The 22,651-nt window shown below is 49.5% G+C and overlaps 1 pseudogene; it reads right to left on the bottom strand.

The window, feature by feature from the left end:
* Positions 1–8,290: 8,290 nt before the first annotated feature.
* On the bottom strand, positions 8,291–11,371 carry LOC136497629 (receptor-like serine/threonine-protein kinase SD1-8; annotated as a pseudogene).
* Positions 11,372–22,651: the final 11,280 nt, after the last annotated feature.

Raw genomic sequence — 22,651 nt, 5'->3', positions numbered from 1 at the left:
TTGCTGCGCCCACTGAGCAGAAGTCTCTGCCATATCATGTGGCGAAAGCCCAAAGGGCCAGATCTCCTTGGCCGGTGGCCCGGTGGGCGGAGGGCTCGAAGAAGGCCGAGCCACTGGGGCCTGCTCAGCAAGCACGGCCTCCACCTGTCCGACGTCGGCCACCGGCATGGGCGAAGGCGTGACAATGGCAGGGGATGAAGGAGCATGCCACGGGATGGCCTCCATGTCCTCTTTAGAGCTCGAGCATAGCCCACCAAGAATGTCGGGCATAGGCTCGATGGTGCTACCTTCCGGCTGTTCGCCGACACTCACAGCACCATGCGAGGAGCGCGCAGGAGCAGCGCTGGCCTCCGGATGCCCAGCACCGCTCATAGCACCGCTCGCAGGGCACATCGGAGCTAAAGGAGAGCTGCGGTCATCTCCACTCGCAACCCACGCGTCAGCTGACGGGATGGAGGAGCTCTCAACGTCTTCACTGCCGGCAGAGGCAACGCCCGCGCTACTAGCAGAAGACAAGGCCGGCGCGATCAACGGAGCACCGCTCTTCTTCTTCTTTTTTGTAGGCGCCCGAGAGCCGACGACGCCCTTCCTCTTCTTAGACTCGGCCTCCGTTGTAACATTCTTTGTGAAGGCCTTCTTCTTCTTGTTCTCAATTGAAGCCAGGACCTCGGCAGGAACCTCACGCTCCTAGTAGACGATCCTGACCTCCTCAAAAACTCGATTGAGCCACGGCAAGGTGCCTGCCACGGCCATCCGAGACGTGTACTCACGCTCGGAAATCTTGCCAACCAATCCTATGGCGGCTTCCTCAACTTCGGAGATGAAACCGTCCTCTGTCACCCCCTCCCCCAAGGACCGACCGAAGCGGGGGAACAAAATCCTGGCCTCTAGCCCGAAAACGGGAACCTTGACCTGTTCCAGCCGAAAGGCTAGGTTGTTTTTGCCCAAGGGCCAGTAGTTTGGAGGCCATGATCTCCTCCACCAGATCACGACCACCAGAGTAGCGGCACGCTGCCACAAAAGCCTGATCTCAAGCCTCCCTCGTCGGAGACACCTCCTTCGGTGGATCCACGCGCGTGTGCGACGCCATCTCCTCCATCCGAGAAGTCAATGGATACTCCGAGAGCTCCACGCAATCCTCGGTAGTGCTGCAGACCCCGTAGGTCTTCACATAGAACCATTGCTCGAGCCAGCCGCGGTCCCACTTACCCTTCTGGCAAAAAGAGATCTCCAGGCGGTCCACGCCTTGGTTCCTCTTAGACATAAAAGTGCAGCTACCGTACTGGTAGGTCACCTCCACCTCCTTGCCCTCTCACACCTCCTTTTTCTTCTTCGGCTGTTTCTGTAGCTCATAGTACGTGCAGAAGGTGTCCACATCTGGCTCGACGCCGTAAGAAACACACGCCCAGTAGAATTTGCTAAGCGTGAGGAAAGCAGTAGGGGTCAGATGATGGAGCTAGACATTGAAGGTCTCCAACACCCGGCAAAGGAAGGGGATGTAAGGAAGGCGGAGGCCGCAGGTGAAGAAGTTTTGAAAGACCACTGCATATCCTTCCTCCGGTTCCGGAACAGTCTAGCCAGGCGAAGGGATTTTTACCCTCGAGGAAGGAAAACACGATTCCTTCAACATCTCCGCGATTGCCTCTTCAGTAATGGAGGAGGGGCTGAACTCCCAAGACTTTATTGCCATATCTATGGAATCCATGGCGACCAGGTCTCCGACAGACATAGAGACGCTCCCCAAATCCTCCTCCACTAGCCTTTCAAGCTCCAACGCGGAGGCAGAGGCAAGCATGCACTCCTCAAAGCGCGCGCCCGAGCCGACGGACCTAACGTTGAGAAGGTGGTGATAGGGACTGAAAAAGGTGGGCCGGCGAGTTTGGGCAGAGGCGGAAAAGAAAGCCACCGCAACAGTAGCCTAAGCGCGAGACGCAGGCAGAACACGCGAGGGTAGCAAAAGGCGAGAGCAAAGAGGGCAAAGAGCGATTACTCAGAGCAAGCGAAAGCGAATGAGCAATGCGGCGGGGGGGGACCCCGCCACCAACAACACCCTTATATAGGCCGTGGCCAGGCGGTTCGCCTCCCGCCATACAACGGTCGTCCCTGAAGAACTCGCCTGCCAGGCAACGGTCATCTCTGGATAAGTCGCAAGATGCACAACGGCTATATTTGCAGCCAAACGGCTACTTTGACAAGACCAACGGCCATGCCAGAGCGGGCCAGGGGGGAACCGGCGGAGATCGGTCGGAGACATGACCGATGGCCGTGCCAGAGCGGGCCAGGGGGGAACCGGCAGAGATCGGTCGGAGATGTGACTATGCGCAGTCTCTACCCCCGTGGACGTCCTTGCTTAGGGCGTTTTGAGCTCACGGCACACTCAGGCAGACCGCGGTCTCAAAAGGGGGGAACTATTGTAACATGGCCACCGTGAGTGGCGGAGACCTGCGCAGTCAGCAGGTTACGAGGGCACCTCAGACCTGTTACCAAAACGGAGGTTGTGCTCCCATGCCTCCGAACCCAGGAAAGAGAACGGTTGGTTAGATTGAGCTTGCAAGTTGCGGGCGACGGCCCTAATGCGGTCTCCGCCCAGCCGGCTCGCAGGCATCTCCAGCCGATGGGGCGGAGGCCGCTCCGCTAGGAGACTAATTAAATGCCAACATTGTTTGGGTATGTGCAGGTAACCAAATGAGGGCGCTCGTGGACTGTGCGGGTGCTCCAGTATGGTCTCCACCCGTCAGGGCGAAGACCCAAGCCGGAGATCGACGATCCTAGGATGCTGGAGGCCTATGGCTTTGGCACTCCTAGAGGCGAAGGCCCGAAGGCTCATCGTCGGATCCTGAGGCCGGACAAAGCAGAGACCCATGGCGGAGGCCCTAAAGCCCATCACCGAGTCTTGAGGCCCGATGGGCCGATTGATCATGCCGGCCCAGTACTAGATGGCGGCATGGCAAGATTACCCCCGAGACGGAAGACGAGTAGAGGAATATCCCAAGAATGTACTGTAGCAGTTGAGGGATACTACTGTAAACTCTATGAATGTGGTAGTTGAGCCCTATAAATAGGGAACACTTGTAACGGTAAAGGGTTGGTTGGTGGATGAATTAATGAAACCATAGCTTTCCGTGCCTTTCCCTTACTCGCCCATCCATCGCGCCTGTTTTCCGTGCCTCCGCCGGGGGGTGCGGCATAGCAGGCGGAGGCCTCTACCTCCTCATACTGTCTGAGGGGCGGAGGCCTCTACCTCCTCCACATTGTTTGAGACCGCCAGTTTCAACATTTATATAAAATTTGAATAAGAAGAACGGTCAAATAAGAAGCTAAAAGTCAAAAATGACAAATTGAATGAGATGGAGGGAGTAGATTTTTTTCAAGAGGGGCATACATGAAAAAAGCCTGAGATGTCACAACACTTTTATGGCCCATTTAGTACAACTCCTTCGCATGTACTTCTCCAGAGGAGGCTGAACGCTCGAAGAGGAGCAATTTTTTTGGGGGCTTCGACTTCTTTTAAAAACGGCTCTGCTGTTTATCTACAGAGCAGCTATACAAGACACATGCAGACAAAAAAATGAATGTGATGCCCACTTAATTTCAAACAAACAATGATAATGATTCCACACGGGCGTCCGTGCGGACGGACGCGTCTCCCCCACTTGCTATCACGTCTTCGCTCCCTCTCGTCACACACCCTGCCGAAAAAATAAAATTCTCCACCGCGTCCTCTCTTGCTCCTGCCTGCCTCCACCACACTGCCTGGTCACGCACGGTTGCCTCCACCATGCGGTTGTGGGGGTATGGCCCCCGGTATCCTCAAGACAAGACATAGGCCGCACCATCAGAGGTGGCCCGGCCCATAAGATCGAGGCGTGCACGGCAAGATTACAAGTTATACTAGATATTATAATAGTACCAAATAGGATACTTTACTTGTAACACTCCTCCTCCAGACTATATAAGGAGAGGCAGGGGTCCCCCTCAGGGAACATCTACAATGGATCACCTCAATCAATATAGAATAATGAGACATAGGACGTAGGTATTACGCCAACACGGTGGCCGAACCTGTATAAATCTTGTGTCCTGTGCCTCTGTAACCATCCGGTTCATAATTACACGCACTCGTCTACCGATAATCTACCACCACGGGCACCCCTCTCGGTGGACTGCCGACCATATTTCAGTCGACAGTGGCGCAACAGGTAGGGGACCCCTTTAGGGGTTGTGTGTGCTGATCTTCAGGCGAATCAGATGGCGATTTTCTCATCAACATCGTCCGCGGCGACACGACGTGACCTCACGGCAACTTGCTTCGGCTGATGCGTCATCGACTGGGAACAAGTCGACTACAACTTTGTGTTCATCTTTGACACACTTCCGTGAGTTTTGGTCTAGCATCGAACTAGATCAAAGTCCGACGATCAAGACATACAAGCATCGGCGTCGCGTCAAGCAAGCACGACCACGACCACGTTCATGATCCATCAGATGGCTAGCTGCTGCATGCACGCGTACACATGCATACATATGCAAGTCAGATTTAATTCATCAAAGATATTTGGTCCAAGATATTTGATTGGCTGGTGCATATACGCATGCATCCATGGAGAGATTCTCCATCAGTGCTGATCAGGCGATGCCTTGACTTCACATAAGCTAAGTCAATTATTTAATCTTTAAATTAATATTCTACGATATATGTGTCTAGATATCTACATGTGCGTATGATTATTTTGTCCGGACTCCGACTGCACTTGCGGTCGTCACACGACAAGATCCAATCGAGCCACACTGCATGCCTACATGCATGATGCCCTGGTGTCCGATAGCCTCAAGAGTGAAGACTCGATCAATAGAAGACGTGCATGATCTAGGGAAGCCATGCAAAAGCCAACAACATATGTAGTTTGTATATAGGTATATACATCTACATGGAAGGAAGCGGGCCGTCCGACCACGCCGATCCATCAAGCAAACCATCCGAGCTGTCTGGCAAGTCTTGACGAGCCTTCAAGTGAGCTGACCGAAGCCGTTCTAGCGAGCCACGTCGACCATGTCCCGAGTGGCTCTGCCGAGCTCCGACCACCAGACCACGTCGACCACGTCCCGAGACGGCTCCGCCGAGCTCCGACCACCAGACCACGTCGACCACGTCCCGAGCGGGCTCCGCCGAGCTCCGACCACCTCGACCACTAGACCACGTCGACCATGTCCCGAGCGGCTCCGCCGAGCTCCGGACCACCTCGACCACCAGACCACGTTGCAATGATGATCGCCACGAAGAACGGCGCTATGACAACCGCGACCACCGTCACAACAGGCCAAAAAGTACGAGGACGGACAACTTTATCGCCATCGACCAGATTTCTATCCAAAGATAAGTACACTTCTAATATTTATATTTAATATAATTTTCATTACGACGTTTCTCCACAACGTCCTTGTCATGATTATTCTTCAAATAACGTTTGTCCATGTATACCATCTTAAATATAACATACAAGCTATACTTAATGCAAATCCTCGACCAGTCATGTTGACGCTCGATGCCTCTAGAGACGGGCCCTGTCTCCGGCTCCTCCCTACACGTGCACGAGCGTCTGCCCTCTGCGTTATGGGTGGTCGGCAGCGGCTCCTTAGCGACGCTTTGTTCTTTCCTACACGTGCACGGGCTCCGCGCCTCGCGTTATGGTTAACGGGCTTAGCTAGGCTGGAGACTCAGCTACATACTAACTGGTCGGGTAGTTTATATTAAGTATAAACACAAACTTCACTATTAACACTGATGTCTACAAAGCACCAACTGCTTTATCACATCATGCTCATTTGCAAATGACTACTGAGCGTCATACGCTATTTCTTCACCGTTGATTTTTCTCCATAATTTATTATTTTGTATATCATGTACTACTGTTCTATGTATTTATATTGCAGGGATTTCGAGCTATGCTCGGGGACTTCGCCGCTCACCCTCGACCTGTTATCGGGGACTGTCTCGACAACTCTCCGACCATAGCTCGGGGACTTTGCGCTCGCCCCTCAACCTGTGCTTGGGGACTGCCTCGAGAACTCTCCAACCACAACTCGTGGACTCTACCGCTCGCCCCTCGACCTGTGCTCGGGGACTGCCTCGACCACTCTCCGACCACAGCTCGGGGACTTTGCGTCTCAACTACATGCGACTGGCGACTCGCATACAGTTGGGATATTCTTTCTCGTTTAGACCTTGCTACAAGGCTCATACCTCGCCTTCCAGCAAGCTCGGGGACTACATCGGTACGATGCACCTGCCGGTGCATCTTGTATCGCCTATACGATGATTGAATTCTCAACTTAACTGGGAATTCTTTTTAGACCCTGGCACCACGTGCCTACTGTCACCTACTACCAGGCTCGGGGACTAAGTGGGCATACTTCACCTTGCGGTGAATGTGCTCGCTCTGATGGTTCAAACACCTCCGATTCTACAAGGACGATGTGTCTCTTTTTGACTCAGAGTCAAAGTGGGCACACTTCGAGGGAAATATTTTTCAAATTTTATCTTGAGCCCCTTACATTCCTTCTGGCAAGCTCAAGACGACGCTACTCGAAGGATACAAGGCGCTCGGGGACTAGCTGTGGGGGTATGGCCCCGGTATCCTCAAGACAAGACATGGGCCGCACCATCAGACGTGGCCCGGCCCATAAGATCGAGGCGTGCACGGCAAGATTACAAGTTGTACTAGATATTAGTAATAGTACCAAATATGATACTTTACTTGTAACCCTCCTCCTCCAGACTATATAAGGAGAGGCAGGGGTCCCCCTCAGGGGACATCTACAATGGATCACCTCAATCAATACAGAATAATGAGACACAGGACGTAGGTATTACGCCAACACTGGGGGCCGAACCTAGTATAAATCTTGTGTCTTGTGCCTCTGTAACCATCTGGTTCCTGATTACATGCACCATCTACCGATAATCTACCACCAGGGCACCCCCCTCGGTGGACTGCGACCATATTTCGTCGACAGCGGCCGTGCTCGCCGTGGCTGCGCTCCATGTTGCCTGCTCGCCACGGCTGGCCTGCTCCTATGGCCGCCTCCACCGAGCCGGTGAGCCTCCACGACTATGCTCCAGCAAGCAGGCAATGGGGTGAGCTTCGTGTGAAGCCGTCCAGTCGAGCTCCGTGTGCCGTCGTCAACCTCAGTGCCGTCATCGAGCTCCACAATGACAAGCCTCCATTCGTCCGAGCAACAAAATGACATTGCGTTGAAAGCCCATGTTGCGAGTGTATGTTTCAAGTGTTTCAGATGTTTCATCTGGATGTTGCAAGTGCTTTATTTTGATGTTGCAAAAGTAGATCGGGATGTTTCATATGTTGCAATGGCTATACACGTATGTTTCAAGTGTATGTTTCGAATATTTCATATGTTTTTCCAGACGTATGTTTGCACGTGTTTCATCTGGATGTTGCATATATTTTTGTAAGTGTTTGAGATGAATGTTCCAAGTGTTTTAGTTGTTTCCGTACGTATGTTGCTAGTGTTTTCATCTAGATGTTTCAAAAGTGTAACACTCTCGGTGTTACGCCCTAAACCAACTACTAAACCACCTCATGAGCATCATGTTTATGTGTTAGAACATGTGGGAAAGTGAAAATAGAATTTTGGTTGTACTAAAAATGCCCAACGAAGATTTAGTTACGAAAGGTTCTAGTGCTTGTGTGTTATCGAGTAGGCTTATAAAACAATTTTTATTAAGCAAAAATGTTATAAAACATGTATGTGACATTTAAATAAAGTTTGAAGTACAAACTTTGTAGATGACAATGCAACTTTTGTCTTAGGAAAATAATATTGCTAGCTAGTATTTCTAATAGCTTAGAAATAGAACTTGAAATCAAATCCAACTCAAGACAGAAAAATCCTTAAGTTTGAAAACAATGTGACAAGGCTATGTTGGTGAATTAATTTTGAAAAATTTAGCTAAATGTCAGTGCTATGTTTTTGTTCCATATGGTAATTTGATGTACCCTCTTTAGCATGGTTTAGGTGGTCGAGCCTCAATCAAATCGATTTAGTTTTGGCAAACGCTTTAAAATCCATGCACGAACATCATCTCGGGCTGGTTGGCCGAGTGGGCGCGGTCACCACACTCGGGAGCACGACGTCGCCATGTTTGGCCGCCTGTGCGCCCGCGTGCTGCCGCGTGTTGGCCGGCCGAGGCCATCCTCAGCCTGGCTGTGGCTTGGACGCTGTGAGCCCGTGCTGCTGCCCCACCTCGCTGCCGCATTGCTGGCTGCCACGCCTATACCGGAACTGGTGTGGTTTCATTCTCAAGCATGGTCACCACCGACGATATAAGTGGTCTACTGTCAGGATTGTCTTGCACACACAATAGCCCTATCTGGATACACCGTAAAGCTTCACTGTAGGAACAACTCTTAGCCAGGGATGAGTCCACAAGATCTTTCGCTCTGTCGTTTATCCATAAGCTCCATGCCTGATGAACCAATGGGATCAAATCTTAAAGAAATTAGAAAGCTTTGTTTGAATTGTGACAAAAAAATTAAGCATAAGCGCGCACTTACATAAGCCAGTAGGTTAGGGAAGCCCTTGCAGTGAGTTTAAACTGATCTTCAAGCCACTTAAAATCTCCAAGACTATGACTCCGAAACTATATGTATCTGACTTGACAGAAAACGCGCCATCCATTGCATATTCAGGAGACATGTAACCACTGCTCAAAAGAAATAAACGATCTGAGTAAGTATATAGGGAAAAAGAATTCACTTTGAAAGCCAAGTCTATGATTACTCACTATGTCCCACAACACGATTAGTATTTGCCTCATGCTGGTTTCCACCAAAGATTCTTGCCATACCAAAATCTGATATCTTCGGGCTCATATCCGCGTCCAACAGTATGTTGCTTGTTTTAAGATCTCTGTGAATTATAGTCAACCTTGAATCCTGGTGGAGATAAAGAAGCCCTCTAGATACTCCTTTGATTATCTTGAAACGTGTTGGCCAATCAAGGAGATACTTACTTGCAGCATCTAAATTAAGCAGTTCCAAAGGTAACCATGTCACATGTTTCTCTTTTCTTTTTTCTTTTTGCGAAAAGAATGTTTTTTCTAAAAAAATACTCGAAAATATAAGTTCATACATACCAAAAATAATGGAATCCAAGCTTCTGTTTGGTAAGTATTCATAATCAGCAACTTCTCATCTCCATCGATGCAGCATCCAAGAAGCCTAACCAGGTTCCTGTGCTGCAATTTTGCAATCAGAACAACTTCATTTCTGAATTCCTCTACACCTTGTCCTGAACTTTGACCGAGCCTTTTGACTGCAACTTCTATGTTCTGTCCCAGCGTACCCTGAATTGTTTCACCATTATTAAATTGAACAAGCAGTGCCATAATTCTCACATTTCTACAGTTTATTTAAAAGATGTATTTCTTTCCTAACCTTATAAACCTTCCCAAAGCCACCTTGCCCGAGCATATTGTCCTCAGAAAAATTGTTTGTTGCAGCTGCAATGTCTTCAAAGCTGACAAATGGAAGCTCTACATTTTCATCACCGAGTTCGTATGGCGCAGTCGAGTATCCTAGGATCGCTTTCCTCAAATTATCCTTGTTCCGACGTTTGGCTGACAGGAAAAACAATTCCAATTGTTATTAATAAACCTTACACTAGTGCAGAAATATTGTGCCTGAATTGCTCTTCGTGGTGAAGTTGCTCTCTCTGATAGTCTGATTGTACCTCTAAGCTTGCATATCCAAACAAGGTACAGGCCAGCGGCCGTGAGTACAAGCACAGACGCCATCACCGGAACCAAGATTTTTGCCACATGCCCCCTCTTCCCTGTAGCGGCAGAAATGTATTACAGGAAGTATTAATCGTAGCTGATAAGATGATGGATTTTGCCTCAGAATCTTGACTGAGATAGTAGGTTACTGCTTCAGTTTTTCCTTACCTGATTCAGACTTGGCCAACCTCAGATAGATATCCTGCCCATTTTCTATGTACCTGACATCAACGATGTTATCCTTCCACATGACGCAGCCATGGCCACCGCCTCCGCCTCGGATGTCAGCGGCGGCGTAGGCCACGCAAGAGCAGTTGGCGAGGCACCTCGCCCTGCACTGCTCCAGCGTCGCGCCCTTGTCCACCGTCGCGTTGTCCGTGTCAGGGAGCTTCACGCCGTGCACAGGCGTGAACCGGTCCGTCGTCACCGTCCCGTTGCGGTCGCACTCCAGCGGCACGTCCCTCTGGCACCCGCCGGAGGCTGCCTTCCTGAACGACTCCGACGCGTTCAAGGGGCTGAACCCCACGGCGCAGCTGCAGGACGGCGCCGACGCGGCGTCGACGTTGCACAGGCCGAACGCGCCGCACGACGCGTAGTCATCGCAGGCGTCGCGAGGCAACCATGGGAACTCCTTCCACACCCGTCTGGACTGGATCCACAACAGGACCTGCACCTTGCCAACCTCGTCCAGCACGATGCGGGTGAAGGGCGTGCCGGCCGTGGTGTTGAGGACGTAGGTGACCTCGTCGGGGCCGTCCACCATCTGGACGTAAAACAACTTGTACTGTGAATCCATCTCCGGCACGCCGCTGAACCAGCGACCGTTCCACGGGCCGGCGCGGTACTTCTTGGCGCTGCCTTGCCATGTGACGATGTCCGGCAGGCCCCTTGTGTCCATGACCCGACGGTAGGCCCCCGTCGCAGGGTCGTCCTTCGCCCGCCACGACGTGAGGGACCACTCCAGGCCGGTCTTCAGGTTCTTGCCGAACCTCATGCCGGCGAGCAAGGTGTTCGACGGGTGGTCGAACGACTGCCACTGGAAGGCGGCGCTGGCGCTGCTGCTCTGCTTGCGCACGACGAGGTTGCCGGACTCGAGCAGCTGTGCCACCGAAGAGGCAGAGGCGCCGGTCGTGTTCGAGGACCAGGCGGTCTGGCCAGAGCCGTCGAGAAGGCGAAGGCCCACCCGGCTACTCATCACCAGGACGCCGGAGGAGCTGTTTAGCGGGGTGTCGCGGTTGGCCACCCACAAGACGGCGTCCGTACCAGACGCCGTAAACCAGATCCCGAGGTACCTCTTGGTTGGCACCGTGGTCGACGGGGAGAAGAAACCCAGGGTGAATGAGCCACCGGCGGAGAGCAGCGTCTCTCCATCGGTGATGTTGCCCCCGCTGTTCAGCGTGTCCGACGAAATGCCGGCGCCGGAGCTTCTTCTGAGAAGCAGTAGTAGCGTCGCAAAAATCAGGGCGACGAGGTTGAGAACCGCCATGTGCGATGTATCTTTGTCCTTGCACACGAAATCAGCTTGGGGAGGCTGCTAGATATTATACGAAAAATGGAACTGTTACACCATCGCATTTGCGCAATTAACGCATACTAGACCAGTCACGTCATATCTACTCCCTCCACACGTCTTCATCCAAAAGTAAATTCACGTCACTTTGTAATGATTTAAACATTTTCAAGTTTAACTTTATAGAAAATAATATAAATATGTGTAACTCTAATTTATTATAAAAACACATTCTACGATTAATCTAATATACGTAATACCACATCTAGGATGTTGCCTGCTGCCGGTTGCCTGTGGGTCTCGGAGACGGTCGCACTAACGAGCGAACGCTCACCCGAAACGTGATGAGCGAATAATTTTCTGATATCATTAATTTCTTTTTTCTGGAAAAGAAAAAATCCCACCTGTTAGTTCATTTGGATAGCAGCAGCGCGCGGTACTCCTTGCGCGCACTCTCAAGCTGTCACGTCAGTGCTGATGTCATAAAAAAGGGAATATATTTATTTTAAAATGCTATAACTTCTGAATGGTGCATCTATTTTTAATTCCGTCTGTAGGTGCTGCAGACGGAATTAAAAATAGATACACCATTCAAAAGTTATAACAACTTGAAATAAATATTTTGCTTTTTTTAGGTGATGTCAGCAATAGGGAAAGGGAGTGGAGAAATGAGGGTGGGCCGTCATCGTTCGCTCAAGAGCGTCCTGGTGAACGACCGCTAAAATGGATTTGTGTCTCGAAGATAGCCTCTTCTAGACGGCTCTCCGTCGTCTTCACTATTAAGCTTCCGGATAAAATGTTGCGGGCCTCGTTCCCTCTAATACATCGATGACAGTCACACCACAAACGTAGTTGGTGTGATCTCGCAAGACTACAAACATCTCCGAGTACAATAATGGTGCGTGCAAGCATCTAATGGTAAGAGGTATGCAAACATCACTAAACGTTAGACCTAAACCTAGAGCAAGCACAAATACGATGTCTAACTACCTTAAGCACTTTGCAAAGTACCTATACTAATAATCTAATTTTCTATTAAGCACTTTGTAGTGGCTAGTGCAACTACAGATGAGTCTCAACTCACACTTTACTTCCTTGAGCTCTACACACACGAAACGGCTAGCCAAGGGGAATATATATGGGCAACGTATCAGGTATAAACCAATCAACCTATGTAAACTTGAAAACTACCGATCAGGACCACTAGATGCTGATCCAATGGATGTGATGAGAGGTGGAATTTGTTTACGCTTAAGCCCCCCACCCACTGGCATTTTTTTTGCGCTTAAGCCCCCTCACCCCATCTATTGGATCAGCATCTAGTGGTCCTGATTGATAGTTTTCCAAATTTACATAAGTTGGTTGGCTTGCACCTGATACATTGCCATATATATGACCCCTAATCCAAAACTAGCAGTTGGGAGAGGGTAGATTCCTGCTTTTGCGCTCACCGGACAGGTCCGGTGGTGACACCAGAGCAATCCAGCGCGTCCACTTTGACTAGCCGTTGGCCAAACTAGTGGTTGCTGACCGTTGGAGGTTGAATGATTCAGTGCTTGATTCGGTAGGTCACGGGACTAATCCGGTGCGTTGATCTTCATTTCAACCTCGTTGCAACCCTCTCTAGTAGAATGCTTTGGTGAGCAATCCGGTGCGGTCAGTAGACTAATCCGATGAGTTGGCGGACACTATTTCCTTCACTGGCCTGCACCTTAACATCTGGTGCATCTCTTTTCCTTGCATAATCCGGTGCTACTGTTGCCGTAGCCCCTCGGACAGTGCACGCGCATAGTCCGGCCTCCCCTTTGGCTCAATCTGGTGCACATAGAAAGTGTGCAACCGGCTTCATTCGTTCATTTGACTTCTTCTATTTTATTTTTCTCGAACGTGCATGGTAGCACGTGTCAGATACCGCGAGAAGGGGTACCCTAAACAAGATCCAAAAAACGACTGCTTAGACTTCGTAAAGATCGAAACCAGCTAAACGCTGCCGGCCTCGGCCAATTGTCCGACTCGCCCGAGGCCCCATCGCCGCGAGCCTCGGCCGACCCTCCGCTTCGCCCGAGGCCCCTCACCACGGGCCTCGGCCGATTCCCCGTCAAAGGCCTCGGCCGGGCCACCGACCCTCTGTCTCGCGCAAGGCGGACTCGGCAGCACTCCGCCACCTCTTCCTTCTCCCGTCCCTCTGGCAAAACGTCGTGTCACGACAACTCAGCCAACTGCTGCCCCTGACAACAGCCGCACGCCCGGCACAGTACAGCAGAATGGCCGATGGGACAGGAGGCAGGACTGGGCAGGGGTTACCCGCCACTGTACTAACCACCGTGACGCCCATGCCTCACTATGCTGCCAACTCCTGCACCGAGGACGATGCAGCGTGGGGAGCCACATCTGGGCTACTGTAGCCTCGGAATCAGTACCCAAGGCCAATAACTCCCCCCAAGGACCTCGACAGTTTGCTTCACGGGCTCGGCAGCCTGAGGGTCCATGACCACCGAGCCCCCCGCGATGGCTCGGCCTCGGCATAGCCGCTGCCGCCTACGACGTCATTACACGGCAACCCGCACGTCGCCCGCCATGTCCTGCCTCAAGCCGTACTGGAGCCCCACGACGCACAAGACCGAGTACGACCAGCATGTCACTTCCGCACGTCCCATCGAGGCGCTCAACCACTCCGACAAATCACACGACGGCGCAGTGCAGCGACGTGGCAGACCAGACGTCCGTCACGTCAGCACCCTGCCATCCACGACGGGACTGTGCAAGGGTTACCGGCTACTGTGCTGCCTAAACTCCTGCACCAAGGACGGACACGACGTGGGGAGTCAGAACCGGGTTCCTGTGACCTCGGGGCCAGCGAACCGACCGCTCCGCCCCGCTCGAGACCCCCGATGAGCCTCGGATTCCGCCTCGCCCGAGACTCCCGGTAGGGCCTCGGGCGAACTGGCCATGCTCCGCCTCGCCCGAGGCTGGACTCGTCCCGCAATCTCGTCACCTCCACCTCAAAAGTCACTCTGGCAGGCTATCGCATCCAATTAATGCACCCAGCTGCCCTCACTACGAAGGTCACGATCGGCAGTATGCCGCGACAGGACAACGGTCAAATCGCCTTTTTACCATCCCTTACTAACGATACAGGGCACCGTATCCTGTAGACGCATGTTCGGCACTGTTCCGCCCAAATCAACTATCGGCGATGGCCGCCCAGACCTCACATTGCCACCCGCTAAAGGCCTCGGCACAGCAGGCCTCAGCACAGTGGGTCTCGGCCTCAGCGCGATAGGTCTCGACACAGCCTACTACAGCAGCCACCAGGCCTCGGCATTTCACCAAGTCAACAAAAGTACAAGAACGCAGCATGTCGTCAGCCTTGAAGACCATACCGACTAGACATCGACTGGAACTCCCACGACGCCATACTGCTTCAGGGAGCGGAATACGTCAGCAAATAGTAGCCTTCTCATGTACCTCTCGCTTCCTCCTTGTAACTATAAAAGGAGGTAGCCAGGGCCATTTCTGGGGGGGCAGAAGGACAAACACACCGATAGAATCACGCATTTCCACGCTGCTTGGGAGCAACGTCCCAAGCAGTTCGCACCACCCTCGCCGAGACCTGGGGCTAGCTCCCTCTCTCACTCAGCTTGTAACCCCCTACCACGAGCACTCCGGTGCAAGGAATACAAGATCAATCTCTCAGACTGGACGTAGGGCCTCGACTGCCCGAACCAGTATAAACCTTGTGTCTCTTTGCATCACCATCCGGGATTAGGGACACGCAGTACAAATTCACTCGTTGGTTGAGGGACCCCCGGTTCCAAAACACCGACAGCACGTATTTCATTAAGAGGAAGTAGAGAACATCCAAACAAACAACTGCAACGTCGACGTAAGGTAACCAAAGGTTGCCCCGTCGAGTAACACAAACATAAAACCGAGCAGCAAAAGAAAAACCAGCGTTAGCCGGCAGCGAGCACACAAGTGACCAATTACATGAACGAAGTGAGCGACGACAGGGTCGAATACCCGGCCCTCAACCACAAGTCGGCCTCCTGTCGGATCTCCAAACACAGCTCTCGAGCGTCCTTGGCTTCATTCGTGAACGTCCGTGCGTTGCGTTCCTTCCAAAGCACCCAGCAGGTTAGCATGAGTAGCGAATCAAAGCCCTTCCTGCTACTTCGGTGCACCCTACGCCTAGCCCAGTCCCACCAGACGTTCTTGGGCTTTTAGTATCACTTGTAGGCCTTCCATGAGTCTTCTAATGTATTGTTTAAGGTGTTGATCATCCGGATCATCATGTTGCCTCAGTCTAAGTTCACTTTATATCCATTTGAACTATACCTTATATATACCTCAATTCTCTTTTATAAGGCGCACACAAATATCAAGAGTCAAACTTCAAAATCTTTGACTAATAATTCAGCTAACAATTTTAATTATTATACTATAAACTTTGATATGGTTAGATTGGTGATTAAATGTACTATCCAAATATCATAAATTATAAATATAGATAATATAACATATCATAAATAAATGGTCAAAATATAGTTTAAGAGACTGTGTCATGTCCAGCGGCGCCTTATAAAAGAGAATGGAGGTAGTAGCAAACAACACTAATCTAAATAGTCACGTTGTTTATCAAGCATCAAAATCCAACTTAATGGCCTATAGGGTCTATTTTCCATGTAAAAGTAAATATGAAGAAACTTGTGAAGGCATCGTATATAGGAAAACGATGAGCTCGACACTGGAGTTTACAACTGAGTTGATGCACTGCTACTGTCTCTGTTAATAGCACCGACGCCACCTCCACCTGGATCGATATTCGGAGACAAAGCCACAGAGCATCGATCCTGCGCTGAAATAAAATCTTGCCAATGCAGTAGTGGAGAAGAGAAAGGTTACACATTGTTCTTGGGTGCATAGCAGAGGGATCCATACAAACAAACCTGCGTTGCGTACTTGCTGTACTACTAGAGAAGCAGGAGGAGACGAAAGACTGCATCGGTTGACAATCACCTGTTGCCGTGGCCAGCCAGCACCCAGCCGCCATGGCTGAACAAGGGCTTGACGCTGACTGGGCCCCGCCGACGCTGAGCATTAATCGAGGCCTTGTTTAGATGAGGGTTAGGAATCAGCATTTGGTATCGTAGTACTTTCGTTTGTATTTGACAATTATTGTCCAATTATGGTCTAACTAGGCTTAAAAGATTCGTCTCGTAATTTACAATCAAACTGTGTAATTAGTTATTTTTTTATCCACATTTAATACTTATGCATATGTCCAAAGATTTGATGTGATAAAGAGAGAGTGAAAAAACTTAGAATCTAAACAAGGCCCGAATCTCACCTGTGCGCTCCCCGCGCCTCCGCTAGCTATTAATCGCAAGTTGTCATGCATGATGTGATGGTACATGGGCCGGGTGACGACGTGACGGTCTAGTCCCTTGTGTACCGCGGTGCGCGCGCGCGCGTGTTAGACGCATTACAGTGATCCCGTCTCGATCGGAAACGCTTATCAGTCGGTTTATCAGCTTAGTAAAACAGCTTGAGTCGGTGGCTTATGTATCAGCCGAACAGAACCGGGGCGAGAGGACTTGCATGTTTCAGCGGATCGGAAGCTCTCAAACAAGGCACGCGCTGACGCACGCCACGCACCTTTCCATTCCTCCGCCGGATCCGCAGTGCTGGCTCCCTCAGTTCTTGGCATACCTTACCATGCATCCAGCGCCGCCGGCCGGGCTCCCGGCCGTGACCGACATGCAAGTCGTCTGGTCTGGTGCCGAGTAGGCCTAGCAATCAGCTGTATATATGTAGTAGGTGCTGTGAGCTTGCTTGTGAACACAGCATATACTCTTGCGGTCTTGCCCGACACTCCCTGTCGCCGTGGTCCAAGGTAATTAAATTACGGCGTCCATCCAGCGATGGTGGCGGATATAGCTGGCGATACATCGTTATCTCCCTCTGACCCTGTGACGCCGTCCAAGTCCAACAGGTCTCCATTGCTTTGGACCAGGTCGTCCATGTTTTGGCCCGTCGCTTTCCAAGTTGTTAATGCTCCATCTTCCAACCTTCAATGTGCTTTCTGCCGAGGGAGTACGTTTCGATCTGTATGACGCTAGGAGAAAGGCCTGAAGCGAACGTGCACGTGTAGCTCCCCGTTGTCGTCCTCCTCTTCTCTTTGAGCTCTGATTGCATGCATGCCAATCCAATGGCCAGTGGACACATCACAAGCAGAGGCACTGTCCCCTCCCCTGTGCATGAGGCCCTGACGACACAATTAAGCAAAGAAGGCCATCATTGTATTCTGCATGCTCGTTCGCTATAGTCAGAATGTCAGATGATCTGGTGGAACGTGCGATCGGTCGGTCCACGGGAAGACAATGCCACCCGTCAACGGGACGAAGGTAAGGTGAATCCTTGACTACTGGTGGCATGCAGCTAGCGGCCGCGGGACCTCTGGACTGGAACGCAGCCACGCACGCGGTTTCCACACCTTGTTCGTGCTGGTTTCGTGGGAGCTTTGGAACCTTGGAATGACCGGAACACCAGATGTTTTCGCTGTTAGTTGATCTCCACCAACAGGCCCTTGGATCTGCGCTCTGATCGGGGCCGCCTAACCCTAATATGGTTGATGGACCCCTGTCGCACAGCACTATAAAGAGAGGTGTGGGGACCAGGGCTCGGACAACGAGGTTGACCGGAGCCGCTGTAACCACCCACAGAGAAACATAATCCGATCTAAAGTGAGTGCTGCTAGCGACGGAAAGCTCCACCGACTCCGCCGTCACCTCTGCATCGCCCCTGCAGTGTCACTACCGGGCCATTGGACCTCGCCTCCTCTCCACCGCGCCGAGCTCCTTCGACACCGGCGTCCACGAGGCTGCGGCGCAACTGCGCCAGGGCGATCTAGAGGAACTCTAAGTAAGATGCTTACCCTGATCTACGGTTTAAGAGGCACTGCTGTGATCTAACAATGGTATCAGAGCCAAGGTTACCAGTGTATAGATCTAGTATGTAGTAAAGCATTGAAAAGAAATCAACAAGGGTTCGATCCGTTTCGGAGTTAAACCCTAACCCTAACCGGGTAAAAGAAAACAGAAAAGAGACCGGGGGGTGGTGGACGTCACTGAACTCCCGGTCACCACCACGACCACACGGGGAAAGGTGCCGCACCGCCATCCTCACCGGCGCACGGCAAGAAAAGAACTCACCCAGTTCGGATATGAGGAAAGGAGTAAGAAGAAGAAGGACTCGGCTTCAAGAAGAACCCGAATCCGAGCTCAAGCCCAAGAAGAACTCGCTGGGAAAGAAGAATAGTGACTCTAGTGAGTCGAACCCTAACCCGCGCAAACAGCTCGGGGAAGAAGAACAGTACGCAACCCTAATCCCCAATCGACAAAGAACCAAGAAGAAACAGACTAAAAAAAGAAAAGAATCGAATTAGATCCCTTTGGATCTAAAAAGAACAGAGGGTTCGGTGTAACCCTAACCCTAATTGGGTGAAAGAAAGAAGACAAGGAGGGCTCGGCACGTGATGCCGAACCCTAAAATCAATAGAGTTCCTCTGGGGAAGAAAAACAGTGCCCATCCCAAAACTCTAACCCTAATTTTGACCCCATCCCCAAATCGGGTTAATCCCAGAAGAAAGAAGGGGAAAGGGAGAAGAGGAAGAGCCATTTTGGCTTACCTCGCCGCTGAGCAGTGTTGCTGCCTCGCCGGCGCGCGAGGAGAAGAAAGGGCCGAGCTGAGGAGCTGCTCGCCGGGCTCGGCCAAGGGGGCACCGCGGCTAGGCCGCTCGACGGCGGCGCGCTCACCCGCTGGGGAGCGCGCATGCCGGTGAGTGGGCCGGCGACGGCGCCATGGCTGCCCGCTCCACTGCTTCGCTCACTCGGTGCACTCGATGCGGCTGAGAGAGTGAGAGAGAGAAGGAGAGGCGCGAATGAGGGTTAGGGTTCGGGAGGAGGCCGGCGCCGAGCGGTTTTGTTCGCCCGATCTCGCCGCTCGACCGTTCGATTGAATCCAACAGCGTCGGATGCACGGGCCGCGTCGCGCCCCAGGCGGGCGAGCGCGCCGCGGCGCTTTACCGGCCCAGGCCCACGTTGCGGCCTGGGTGACAGCTCGCGCGCGCGGAGGCAATGGGCCGAGCCGGCCTTTTGCCGGTTTTGGGCCAAGAGAGGCAGAATGAGCCCGCATTTTTCTTTTTCTTTTTCCTAGAAAATTGAAAAATACAAATTGGCTCAAAAGAAAAATAGAAAAAGGGTATTTTTCCTGTGGGTAAAATTCAATAAATTGAGTATACGTTTTTCGCTACTAAAGAAATTATTTATTCTCCAGTTATTTTGAACCAACGTGATATTTAATTGGAGAAAAAGAGAGTTTTTCCGCTGCTAAAGAAATTGTTTATTCTCCAGTTATTTTGAACCAAAGTGATATTTAATTGGAGAAAAAGAGACTTTGACATGATTATAATGTTGTTATTTTCTGACCAACGTTGTTAATAACAATATCGTAATTTTAATGATTTTATGCATTAATTCTATTTCTGCCCAACGGTGATGTAGAGTTAGTGTATAAAACAGTTGTATAATTGGAGAAAAAGAGATTTTGATATGATTATGATGTTGTTATTTTCTGACCAACGTTGTTAATAACAATATCATAAAAGTTAATGATTTATGCATTATTTCTATTTCTACCCAACGGTGATGTACATTTAATATATAAGAATAGTTATATGTTTTGATTTTGACCAACGTTGAAATCAAGGCATGCAATTGTTGTTATTTTTTATGTTGAGAAAAAGACTGACCTAGCCTTCATCTTGGTTGAGGAGGACTGGGTAGTCACCTCACCGTGTCTCACTAATCCTGTGGCCCCGGTGAGGGAGACAAACGAGGCTGACGCCGCTTAGGCAACTAAAGAGTGGGATTTTGAATCCCAAAAAATGTAGGAAGTGGGTCACTGTCAATAAAAAATATTTGACTGTGATAAAGAACATGATTGAGTCTACAATTGTGGGCTCAATCCCAGAGTGTGATACGATCATTGAGTACCTCGATAGAATAAAGAGTCAGTTCATTGGCTCTTCAAAGACATATGCTACCCAGCTGATAAAGCAGCTGGTGACAGAGAGTTACTCTAGAAGTGGTGGCATAAGGGAGCTCACGATGCGTCGTCGAAATTATGGCACTAGCGTTTAGGCCATATTTTCAAAGAGGAGAATAGAAAGATCAGTTAAGAATAATATTCTTACTCCATTAGAGCTCTCAGATTTAGAACAATACAGAGAATACATAAAAGAAAAATATGTAAAGAAAATTAAGAAAATGACAAACAAAGCGCAGGAATTTTACAGATTATTCACACAGACATCTGTGGTCAATTTCCTATAAGAAGTGTGGATGGTAATGATTTGTTCATAACATTCACAGATGATCACTTCCGTTATGTTTATATTTATCCAATCAAAGAAAGAACAGAAGCATTGGATAAATGTAGATATTTAAGGCAAAAGTTGAAAACCAACGCAATTTAAAGATTAAGATAGTCAGGTCCGACGTGTGTGGGGGAGTTCTGCTGAGGCTAAAGTATTTAACCTAAACATTGAAAAACAAGATCCCAAAACAGTAAGTTGCCATTTCATTGGCTACCTAGAAAAATAAAAAGGTTTTTGTTTCTACTCCAGACAGACATACAAAGATTATGGAAATGAGACACGATGTCTTTCTAGAGGATGAAATGATGAGGGGGAGCATGGTAGCTCAAGAAATTGACCTTGAAGAGAAGCGAGTGTATGCGCCCACTCTGATGATTCATGAGCCATTTTTCTCACTACCTGCTGTCGCTGCACCGACAGTGTAAGATACTGTGGTGCCAGCACCTATTGTTATTCCGCCTATGACAACATTGAATGACGACGAGGAACCTATTCTTCAGGATCCTATAGAACCTATTGCCACACATGAGGGGGAGCAACAACAGCCTTAAACAGAAGATGTGCCAAATGTGGACGCCCCTAGAAGGTCTCAAAGAGTTAGAAAATCAGCTATTCCTGCTGACTATGAAGTATACAACACTGAGGAATTTAAAATGGAGGATGATCCCACCTCATTTGAAGAAACCATGAGAAGTGATCATTCATCAAAGTGGCTTGAGGCCATGAAAGATGAAATAAAATCTATAAATGCCAATAAAGTTTAAGACTTGGAAATAATTCCTAAAGGAGCCAAAACAGTAGGCTGAAAATGAATCTATAAAACAAAACTTGACTCTCAAGGGAATATAGAGAGATGACTTGTGGTAAAAGGCTTTACTCAAAGAGAAGGGATTGATTACAATAAGACATTTTCTCCAGTCTCATGTAAGGATTCCTTCAGTATCATAATGGCATTAGTGGCACATTACGATTTAGAATTACATCAGATAGATGTAAAGACGATATTTCTCAACGAAGACTTGGAGAAAAATATTTACATAGCACAATCGAAAGGTTTTATCATGAAGGGAAAAGAACGAATGTGATGCCGCCTAAAGAAATTCATTTATGGATTAAAACAAGCTTCAAGACAGTGATATTTAAAGTTTGATTAGACAATAAGGAATTTTGGGTTTAAAGAGAATGTAGAGGACAATTGTGTCTATACAAAGTTTAAGAATGGGAAGTTTGACTTCCTTATCCTGTATGTGGATGATATCTTACTTGGTAGTAGTGATGTCAGTCTACTACTGGAGACAAAGAAGTTTTTGTCCTCAAAATTTGATATGAAAGATCTTGGTGAAGCTTCGTTCGTTCTAGAGATCGAGATTCACCGAGATAGAAGTAAAGGGGTATTAGGACTGTCACAAAAGGCATACATAGAAAGAATATTAAAGAAATTCAGTTTACACAAATGTAGTCCCTCACCTGCTCCTATAGTCAAGGGCGACAGATTTGGGGATTTTAATGCCCCAGGAACCAGTATGAGATCGATTGAATGAAAACGGTTCCATATGCTTCAGCTGTCGAAAGCTTGCAATATGCTTAAGTATGTACGTGCCCTGACTTGGCATTTGTTACCGAATTACTTGGCAGATCCAGAACAATCCTGGAATAGAACACTAGAAAATGGTAAAGAAAGTCTTGCGTTATTTGCAAGGAACGAAAGGCCTCATGATGACGTATAGAAGATCTGATTCACTCCATATAGTGGGATATTCAGATTCTGATTATGCAGGAGATGATAAAAAATCCACGTCTGGATATGTATTTACTCTCGTAAGGGGAGCTATTTCATGAAAAAGCTCAAAGCAAACCATCACTACATCGTCCACAATATATGATGGTTTGTAGCGTGTTATTAGGC

The sequence above is a fragment of the Miscanthus floridulus genome, chromosome 12 (genome assembly GCF_019320115.1).
Source record: "Miscanthus floridulus cultivar M001 chromosome 12, ASM1932011v1, whole genome shotgun sequence".
NCBI classification, from domain to species: Eukaryota; Viridiplantae; Streptophyta; class Magnoliopsida; order Poales; family Poaceae; genus Miscanthus; species Miscanthus floridulus.
The sequence above is the reverse complement of the archived record's forward strand: the minus strand, read 5'-3'. Positions and strand labels throughout refer to the sequence as shown.